The sequence below is a fragment of the Centruroides sculpturatus genome, unplaced genomic scaffold, assembly GCF_000671375.1.
Source record: "Centruroides sculpturatus isolate CEXI.00-Female unplaced genomic scaffold, Cexi_2.0 scaffold334, whole genome shotgun sequence".
NCBI lineage: Eukaryota > Metazoa > Arthropoda > Arachnida > Scorpiones > Buthidae > Centruroides > Centruroides sculpturatus.
This window is the reverse complement of record NW_019384688.1, coordinates 110,550-121,509: the sequence shown is the minus strand read 5'-3', so window position 1 is coordinate 121,509 and position 10,960 is coordinate 110,550.

The following is a 10,960-nucleotide window of genomic DNA, read 5'->3' as shown; positions in this document are numbered from 1 at the left end:
ATTGTACGATATAACAATAAAATATCTAATTATTCTTAATATTACTATATCGCCCAGAAAATTGTTTTTTGCCCCCCAAAATATAAATTGTTACTAATCGCCCCCTCAACATGGAAAAACGCCCACATGGGGACAATATTGTCCCCATTGAGAAACACTGGTCTAGGGTCCATTCGTATTCGTTTGTTCGATAAGCCAATAAACACCATAGACTTCCCTAAGTATTTTTAACATCAACATCACAATTACATTCCGAGTCGCTAGCCACGATATAAGGGCTAAAATTACAAATAAAATAATAAAAACTTACTCGGTGAAATAAAATGTGTGGTGGATATACAGTACATACCTGTACAAAATATTCTTCAATTATATTAATATACTTTAAAGAAAATTATAATTAAATATAGCTTTGTAAAGAAACGTACTGTACATAAAAATAACATAAAATATTCTTTACTTCTTAAATTTTAAAACAATCCACTTAGTCAAATAGCTCCCTATGAGTGACTAATGGATGGAATCAGAGACGGTCCTGGTAGGTGCATGCACGNAAAAACACTACTTATATATATGAATAAATAGATGTTTTTTCTTATGAATAAATAGATTAGTTTTTTTTATCAAAAAACTTTATTTATGCGAGTACTATTTATTGTTGGCAAGAAAAAATTTTGTGGCTCTTTAAAAACTTTGAAATTTTGTAAATTGTAATTTTGGCTCTTCCGACTCAAAAGGTTGCCGACCCCTGGTCTAGGGCAGAGTGCTTCTCAACCTCTAACTAATCGTCGCCTCCTTCAATAAAACCGTTACGTAGTATCGCCCCCTTTACTTCAAAATTCGGATGCCCAGGGCCATGGCTAACGCCAAATTCGTGCTGCATTGAATAGACTAATGACTAGAATAATGTTATTTGTTTAATTATTGTACGATATAACAATAAAATATCTAATTATTCTTAATATTACTATATCGCCCAGAAAATTGTTTTTTGCCCCCCAAAATATAAATTGTTACTAATCGCCCCCTCAACATGGAAAAACGCCCACATGGGGACAATATTGTCCCCATTGAGAAACACTGGTCTAGGGTCCATTCGTATTCGTTTGTTCGATAAGCCAATAAACACCATAGACTTCCCTAAGTATTTTTAACATCAACATCACAATTACATTCCGAGTCGCTAGCCACGATATAAGGGCTAAAATTACAAATAAAATAATAAAAACTTACTCGGTGAAATAAAATGTGTGGTGGATATACAGTACATACCTGTACAAAATATTCTTCAATTATATTAATATACTTTAAAGAAAATTATAATTAAATATAGCTTTGTAAAGAAACGTACTGTACATAAAAATAACATAAAATATTCTTTACTTCTTAAATTTTAAAACAATCCACTTAGTCAAATAGCTCCCTATGAGTGACTAATGGATGGAATCAGAGACGGTCCTGGTAGGTGCATGCACGCGGGCTGCCAAATCCCGGGGGTGCCGATACCGGTTAATGTCAAATGCCTCTTTTGTCGCATCACTAGTATGGACGCGACAGGGTTGTTGTAACTTTTAAACGTTTCTCACCATAGTTGTAAAATCTAAATATGTTAAACTTAATATATTTTCCGTCATTTGTTTTCTAACTAATTCGTTTTAGGACCAGAATCCACGGAAATTTCCAAAATTTACAACTTTTCGGTCACTCTGATTGAACTGGAAAAATTTCTCTCTTTATTATCTAATATTACGAAGAAATCAGTCTTCACTGTTCTCTGCTAGAGATTGGTTCGGTTAAGTAAAATTCCGGCTCTTTCATCACAGTTTTATGTTCCCAATTCCCTAATCGCTTAATTATTTAACTACTTCTTAAGTAGAAATAAGTCGAAACTGGTTACTTTGCACTCGAATATTTGCAGTCTTGGGAAAAAGTGGAAAGACAAATTTTTATGACAAACGGATATATAAATCGTAAATTTAAGGAAAATAAATTCTAGAGCTTTTTCTGTACCTCGTGCATCTCTCTCATTAAATTTAGTTGTAAATGATGCTGTCAAAGTAATAGTTAACTTTTTAACATTATACAAGAATTGTACACGTTTTTTTCTACATCCTCTTAGAGATGGGACATACGAAATAGTAATATCACTGGTTTAACATTGAAATCCATGAGTAATATAAAATCGGAGAACGGAATAAAAATATCAAATATTTTAATGGATTTTTTAAACTCCTGTCAACTATACAGAACTATCGTAAAAACATACCAGTAAATTCTTATCGGTTGGGTTAAGTTATAAATCTACTCGTTATTCACGTAATCGGCCAAATATCTAGCGGGCGGGCGGCTAAAAGCCCACTACGCTACGCTACTGGACAGCCGGATTATGGAGTTATAATATCTATCTAACCGAAGAAGCAGCGCTTTGTAGCTACTAGTGGCGCACTCGAAACCGGAAGTGGCTTCACTATAGTACGAGTATAAACCGCCATATTGTAAGGGGAAGAAAGTTTGTTTTTCTTTTGAATTTGACGTTGGAAAAAAGAAAGTAAAGATAAAGAATAACATAAAAACGACAAAGAAAACATTCGCTCAGGTTTATTTATTAGCCACATTTTCTTTAGTATGTTTCATCTGTGTATATCTCACTTCTGAGAAAACCTTCTATCTCACTTTTTTCAATTTCTACTTTCCAATCTCGGTGAAAATTTTTTACGATTGTAACAAACAAAAAACCTGACCGCACATACTACATAAAAAAAAATCTGAATTGGCTATTGAGAAATTTTCATCTAAAATCAAAAATAACGAATTTCTATGTAAATTTTTGTTGTATTTTTGGGTATAACACTCGGTATATTTATTCAGCATTTTAGCCAGGGCTCTCCTAGAAGTACAGTACTGTAACTTTCCTGGCTGTTATGTACAGTACTATATATATGTTACCGCTAAAGCTCGAAAGTCGTTAATGTGTACATTACCTAGTTAATCTGCAGATTAACTGGGTAATCCGTTAAAGTTGCTAAAATTGCTCTATTTCTCAAATTACCTAGGTAATGTGCAGATTATCTAGGTAATCTGCNGTAAGTTAGATATTAATAGTGTACAGATATTACATAATGAAAGAGATATATACAAGAGAAAATTTAAAGAACACGTTGAAATTATAAAATATAATAGAAAAAACAATAATCAATTAATAAATGTATCTAGTGGTATGCAAATTGATCAAAAATGGTATTCCGTAATAAAAGAAATTAATGAATGACGTCATGAAATAGAAGGAACGGGTCACTTAGAATTACTCCAACAGTGTACTTGTGAACAGTTACTATCAGAGTGGTTTATAGTGTGCAAAAGTCTGTTAAATAGTTACCAGTGGAGTGTTTTTATTGTGTATAATTAATAAAAAAGACAGTTCATGGACTATCATAACATAGAAAAATACACACGGTAAGTTTTTTAAAATTCGTTTTTATAACGTTAATCAAGATCTACATCTGTAATTTTTTTAAAACTTTAGATAATTTTTTGAAATTTTTGTAGATTTTTAAAAGTTTTATTGAGTATAATTGCTAGATCTAATATAGAGTAAAATTTGTTACAGCAAGACATAAATAAAAATAATTTAGTGTGCTCAGGATGAAAGTGCTAAAGGGATGTATAAATAAAACTGTGTACTCAAATGGTATTGTAATACTAAAATATTTATTGTTATGTTAAATATTTACTTGCAGAAAAAGTTTATGTAAACTTTTGTATTTTATTGTACTGAAGAGGGACCTTTTTTAGAAAAGGACCGAAATGCATCTATAGTAATAGAATAAAGTGAAATCATTGGCTAAAGCTGTGAGATAGTCTACCGCCAATATTAAAATTTACATTTTAAATGCGGATTTACAAAGACTTTACAATATATATATACAGCAGTCATAAGAAATTTAATTTAAATACATATGTAAACACCTACTCTATAACATGCAATTTTCTCTTTATCTGTAATCTATTTGTTTATTTTATATGTAATTTTTTAAATTTTATTGTATTTTCCATGTACAGTAAGACCCCGCTTAATGCTGCCTCGCATGATGCTGATTCGATATAATACGGTCTGCTCGAAGCCTAAAAAAACGCTCAAAGTTTATGCTGATTTAAATTATTGCAGCATTTCATTGATTAATATATAATACAATTATTTACAAACACGGACAAATCAGAAAAAGGTGGCAAAAAGGTGTACTTTCTTTAAATCTGTTTGTTTTGTTCAATTTTGGAAAAAATATAACATCATGGATGCCATAGGCAATATCGGCTTCGCTTGGCAAGAATTAACTGATAAATGCATGAACGAAGTGTGGAAGAAGTTATGGCTGAAGGTATCCAAGAATCTTTAACGAGAAGAGCCTATCACTGTATCGTTAGGTTGACCAAAGTCACCCTAATCAATACAGCAGAACTAGGAGATGTAGATGATCAGGATATTGAGGAGTTACAGTAGGTTTCTGGTGAGAGCCTTACCAACGACAACCTTCAGAAAGAACTGGCAGAACAAGGAATTCATATAGAACTGGAAAATGGAGATTCTGAAAACAAAGAATCCAAAAAATTTCTCTACAGATTTCCTTAGTAAACGATAACCGAAATCATTGATCAAATTGTAGCGAATGATCCAGATTTTGAATGGAATGCAAAAGCAAAACAAGGCATTTTGGACACTACCAACATTTGCTTAAGAAAAGAAAAAGCGACAAATGAAACTTTACGACTTTATTCTAAAAAATACAAGAATTTCAGAAAAGTCAGGACCTTCATCACAAAAAATGAACTTTACATTTCTGTGTGCATATGTTTATGTGTTATTTAACATATATTATTATACAAATTAATACAAAAATAACTTAAAATTAAAGTAAAATTTGTTTATATTTGGTCACGTGTTCCCTATCCCTATTTACTCTATGTTAAAATGACCTCATTTAATGCTGTATCATTTAGTGCTTNCTCTGTAAGCTTAAAATAAATCCTTATTAACCATATATTATTAAAAATGCATTAATAAATAAAATACAGAACGGGAATTGGTAATTTATGGTTTAGCCTAGTGGCAAGTAGATTCGGAGACAAGTAAATTCGACTTATGTCATTTTTCGATTTAAGTCATTCTCCTGGAACCAATTACTGACGTAAGGCGAGGTATACCTGTATTTCTTCACTCTGCTATAATAGTTGAAGGTGGAATTAAAGGAGTTCTTAATAGTTGTCCTAGTTTCAACTCTACAATTCAACTACAGTATTATAGTAGAGTTGAGAAATTTTGTTTGTAATGCTTCACAATAAAACTATCACATGTTAAATCTAGACTATTTTGAAAAGTCATATCATAATATATCTACATCAAGTCCAGTATTTGCTGAATTTGTAATTGAAATACTCTGTTGGGGATACCTGGATACAATTTTATGAATGAGGATTGTGTTGTCATTCTATAGGATTAATGCGAATAATAACTACTAAGATATCTAGTTAATGTCAATAGGGATATAATCAAGTGAAGCAAAGCAAAAGAAATGATTAAACATTGGAAAATAAGATAATCTGTCAAATTATTGGACTTAAAAATTAGGCTTGTGAAGTTGTTTATATACAGGGGGGTTGCAGAAGTAGGTTGAGAATCTGAGAAATACAAATGTTTGGTGTTCATTATTATTTTTTTATCTTTTTATTAGTTCGTATTTCTTATTTGTGATTTAATTTGTACATAAAAATGTGTTTTTTTTCCATAATAACAATTGTATACCTACTTTTGCACTCCCCCTGTATTGTAAAATCATTCAATTTTTAAATATTTTTTTCATTGTTTTTATCACAGTTGTAATTTTCAGTTGTAATCAAATTTAAGATAACATTTATTAATTATTTTTCATACTTTAATGAAAATGTTCTGTAGGTTGGCTTTAATTGAAATGAGATATATTTAAGTTTGGATTGTTTTCAAATTAATAAATAATGGTATGCAATAGATATTTATTTTTTGATTGTTTATTGTGGATAATATAATGAAAATTAAAAATTGAAACAAAATAGAATGAGGAATAATCATTATTTAAAAATTTCTTTAATAATAAAATAATTTTTGTTCTCTAACTTTCATAAAACATTTTCAAACCAAATCTAAAATATGTAAGATTAAACTAATTATTGAAAAGAAACTTCAGTCATAAAGAGAATATATTTTGTGTGATGCGCTTCTTGTCTAGTCTTATGTTCAATTATATGAACGCTAAGGTGGCTTTTTTTTTTCTAGACTTATTATACCATCAGTAAAAGGAGGACAAACTTTAGAAAAACTTTTTATTCCTTTGAGAATGCATTTCGGACAATTATGTCCCTTTTCAACTCTGTGTGTTACGACTATATAGGGAAGAAATTTTACATACAAGTTTGCATATATTTTGTATACAAGTTTGCACAAAAAACATCATGATGTTACAAATTTGTAAAAGAACAACAGGAAACTTACATGGGCTATGAGAAATGCAGTTGTGACATTAGATAAAATATGGATGGTTATGGTTAATAGGTATAAGCTAAAAAACAATGATAAATTGGAAAGTGATTTACAAAAGGGAAAACAAACTACATTTATGTAAAAAGTTTAGACTTACTGCAAACATAATGGTATGGTACATAGTATTGGAAAAATACCCCAGTATACATGGTGCAGTGCAGAGGCAAGACTATAAAATTTGGGAAACTGTGACCTTGATTACGGTAAGATCAATAGAAAACATTTTGAGAATGGCAGAATGATGGAGTGAAGAAAGTACTCCATAAAATAGGAAAAAAGTCTAAGAAAATTGTTTTAACTTACAGTAGAATTGTACACGATGTGGTGATACACAAGATGTAAATGGGAAAGTTAACAGGATACAACAGAAAGGCATCGTCTTGATGTAGGGGAGAAATAGTGGGCATAAATGGTGTTAAAAAAGGGAGGGTTTGAGGGGTTAGGGAAATTTAGAAAGTGAAGGAGGAAGTGGAAGTGAGACGTATGAGCACCCTGCTGGGTACCATATGGAAGGATGCACAGATAACGAAAACTTGACATACTTTAACACATTAATTAACCGCTCCCCTCCCCCCTCACGGCTTCTCTTGGTCAAGTATGGATATCAAGTTTCATGTAGTTTTTGGCCAATGTTATTATTCATCATACTGTCTTTGTTTTTAAGAATTTCTAGATGTTCATACCATCTTCTTTTTTGACAATTTTTACAGTTTCCTTAATGATTTGGAAACCTTCGTTTTACAATGGATGGCAACAGCTGAGTTGCAATTATTATATTTAATTGCAGTTATATGTTCTTTAAACTGGGTCTTAAGATTTCTGCCAGTTCACCTGTATAGGATTTGGGGGAGTGCAGTTGCAACTGAGTTTGTAAATTACGTTTTTTTTTTGTCCCATATATTATTATGATTATTATGTGGGTTTAACTTGTAATTCAAACAAGGAAGTTTTTCTGGTGCTAAGGTTATACTGTAATTGTATGATTTAGATTTGATTTTTTCAAATATATTTATATTCACTTGGAATTTTAAAATAATTTTGGGTGGTGGTATTGTTTTATGATCGTGTTTATTAGTATTTTTGGTGTTGATCCATTTGTTGAGTGTGCTTTTGCTGTATCCATTCATTAAAAATATTTTTATTACATCCTGTATCTTCACAGTTCTATCAGTTTTGTGAGTAGTGCGTCGTAAGATTTTGTCAATGTACATGTAAAATATGTTTTTCTTTATGTAAGTAGGCACTTCAGATGTGTAATTTGTGATACTGTCAACAGTGTATGTTTTTTGTATTTTTTAAAAGTGGTTTTGTTATTAAATCTAGTGACAAGGATATCTAGGAAAGATAACTGGCAGTTGATATCAGGTTCTAAGTCAAATTTTATATTAGGGTCTATCTCATTAACAAGTACTAGAATCTGGTTGGTATTTATATTGTTACTATCATAAACAATGAAACAGTCATTCACATAGCATTGTAGATCTATTATGCCCATAATGTTTGTGACCTTATCAATGTCGATCATGCTAAGATCAGCTAAAATGGGGCCTATTACTGACCCCATTGGGATGCTTTCATTTTGTCTATAGAATTTTTCATGGTTATTGAAGTAGTTATTTTCCAACACCAGGGTTGTCAAGTCTATGATCCATTGGTTACAGTTATATATTTTAATATATTTGTGAAATTATTCTGAAATAAAATTATTTCAACATACTTAAAACATAGAGCATGTTATCTAAGTGTTGATTGATTGTTACATTTTATAGTTCAGTTATTAATAAATTATTGGATAATTAAGAATTATCAATAATGAGACAACAAAAGTAAGACTTTTTCTGTTATTCTTAATGATTTGGATGAAAATTAGCAAGATAATCTCACTTTATTTAATAGTTTCAACAATATTTCAGAAAATGTTAATTTGTCAAAAAATAATGATTATATAAAAAAGCACAGGTAAAATATTTTCAATATGTAAAAATAGATTTATCAGAATTCTAAATAAATAAATAAATAAATTTATTAGGATAACTTAGAAATCTGTTGAATTGATATCAGTTAAGGTTTAATGATAAAATTTTCAGTTTATATTTAGGTATTAATCAATATTTTATTCTACAGGGAATTGTAAATAATTAAAATTCAACTGTAGTAGAATCCATTATAATCACAAATATTACTACCATTCAATGTTATCAAAATTAGCACTTTCCAAAACACAAATTAAAATATACTTATAAAAATTTGCTTATCATAATCAGAGTTTGTTATCATTATCTTTAGGTAAATAGGCATTTTTAAGTATCTGTTCAAACTGTTAGTTTCTTCATGTCACTGATAGTGCACAGTTATTTTTTGTCATTAATTAATCTTAATCAGTGCTTTAAACATCAATTTAAATTTTAATAATTTTAGTCATTTGTTTGCAGTACAATAACTTCAACTGCTGGCATTTCTTACTTCAATTATATGCTCATTGTTAGGTGTACTGCAAGGGGAAAAAATCAAAGGGACGAACTAGCAACTGTGCTACAAACTACAACATAGAACTATGTCAACTGTCGCTATTTTATGGCACTATCTCACTAATTCTGTGTCATTGAAGTATTTGGCAAAGGACAGTTGATTTAGCTCTATGTTGTGGGTTTGGCACAGTTGCTACTATTATAGATACTATTACAGTAAAACCTTGATTTAACAGGCTAATTTAGGTAAGAGGTTGTCTGTTAAAGCTGAAAGTCCATTACAGTGGTACCTGTAATTAATCCGTTCCGAAACTGAGATCGTATCATGAAAATGTCATAAGGCGAATCATTTTTCCCCATATGATTACATGTAAAACCAAATAATTTGTTCCAACACGAAAAAACACTCAAATTAATGCTAAGTAGTACATTGAAAAAAAATAACTTTAGTAAGGAAAACACTGAAAAATGTGTTTTGTAGTTGTAAATGTATAAATAACCATAATAGAATAATAATTGATTTTAAAAAAATGTAGTTTTATTTGCACTTTACCTTTGAGGATAGATGATGGTGGAGGTGTAAACTGATGGCGGAAGAGAGGGAGAAGGGAAATGATACTAAAACTTAACTTACATAACATAATGTAACAATAACTTAAAAATAACTTAACACTAATTTTTTAACTTTTCTGTTTTATATATATTTTTTAATTTTTTATTTGATGCTTTTTGCTGTCTTTCCTTCACTTCCACCAGCACTTTCACTGGATAGAGGTCGCTTGGTAAAATATCTATCCAAAGAGGTTTGTCTTTGCCTACTTTTTTAAATGTTTCTAAAATGACTTAGGCAAATGTCATTACTCCGAGCAGCAATATGGCCAGTGTGAACCTTTTCGGGATGTTTCTTTTCAATAAAATCAGTCACTTTCTGATAATACCTCAAGATTTCCTTTATCGAGCGAGATTCTTCCACAACGAAGCAAACATGCGGACTGAGACCAATGAACAGAAGTGAATAAAAATTGGTGCTGTGAACTAATGTAACGTCGTATGGTGAGTTTTTGTTCGTACCGTGGAGCAAAAATATGTTCGAATTTCATGTTGTATCCTGAAAATTTCATATGCTGGGGTGTTTGTATCCTGAGGTACCACTGTATATAATAAAGTAGATTTTCTGAAATGTGTTAAAAAGTTGATGAATTTAGTTAGTTTATTTGTTTAAGTAGATACATTTGTGTAACTAATGTGTTAGTTTTGTCCCCAGGCAGTGGCTTGCATCTATCATAATTATAGACAGATTGTCCCTAAAAAAGACAGACTCATTTTGCCCCATTACCATTTCCACTGCAATGTTAAAAATTTTTGAGTTATGCTTATAGCATAGATTATATTCTTCAATTTCATCTGAATCATTTCCAGATCAAGATTGTGCCTTCAAAGCTATTCCACCACTACTGATCTCCTAGATAATTCTATAAAATTTTGCAAATCACACCTATTCTATAGTTTAGAAAGCATCCTGTGTGCATTATTTATATTGATATCAGTCAAGCTTTTGATTCAATACTTCAGAACATTCTTCTATCAACCTGCAGAGAACACTTTGATATTGATCCTGCATTCCATTCCTGGCTTATTTTCTTTGCATACCTCTAAAATTAAGCTTGTTGATTTTGAATTCCTTGATTTTTTCCCTAGTCTGTGGCAGTCAACAAGGTTCTACATTAAGCAGTCTTTATTTTCTCAGCCAATTTTAACAATATTCTAGGTCAACTTAATTTTACTGTTGCTTATGCTGGCAACATTAAATTGGTAAACCACAATCCTTATGCACTTTAATCAGACCTTAACCTCATGTCTTTCTTCCCTTCTTGAATTTGCTAACCTTAAAATTAATGTAGATAAAATTGTTACAATGTGCTTT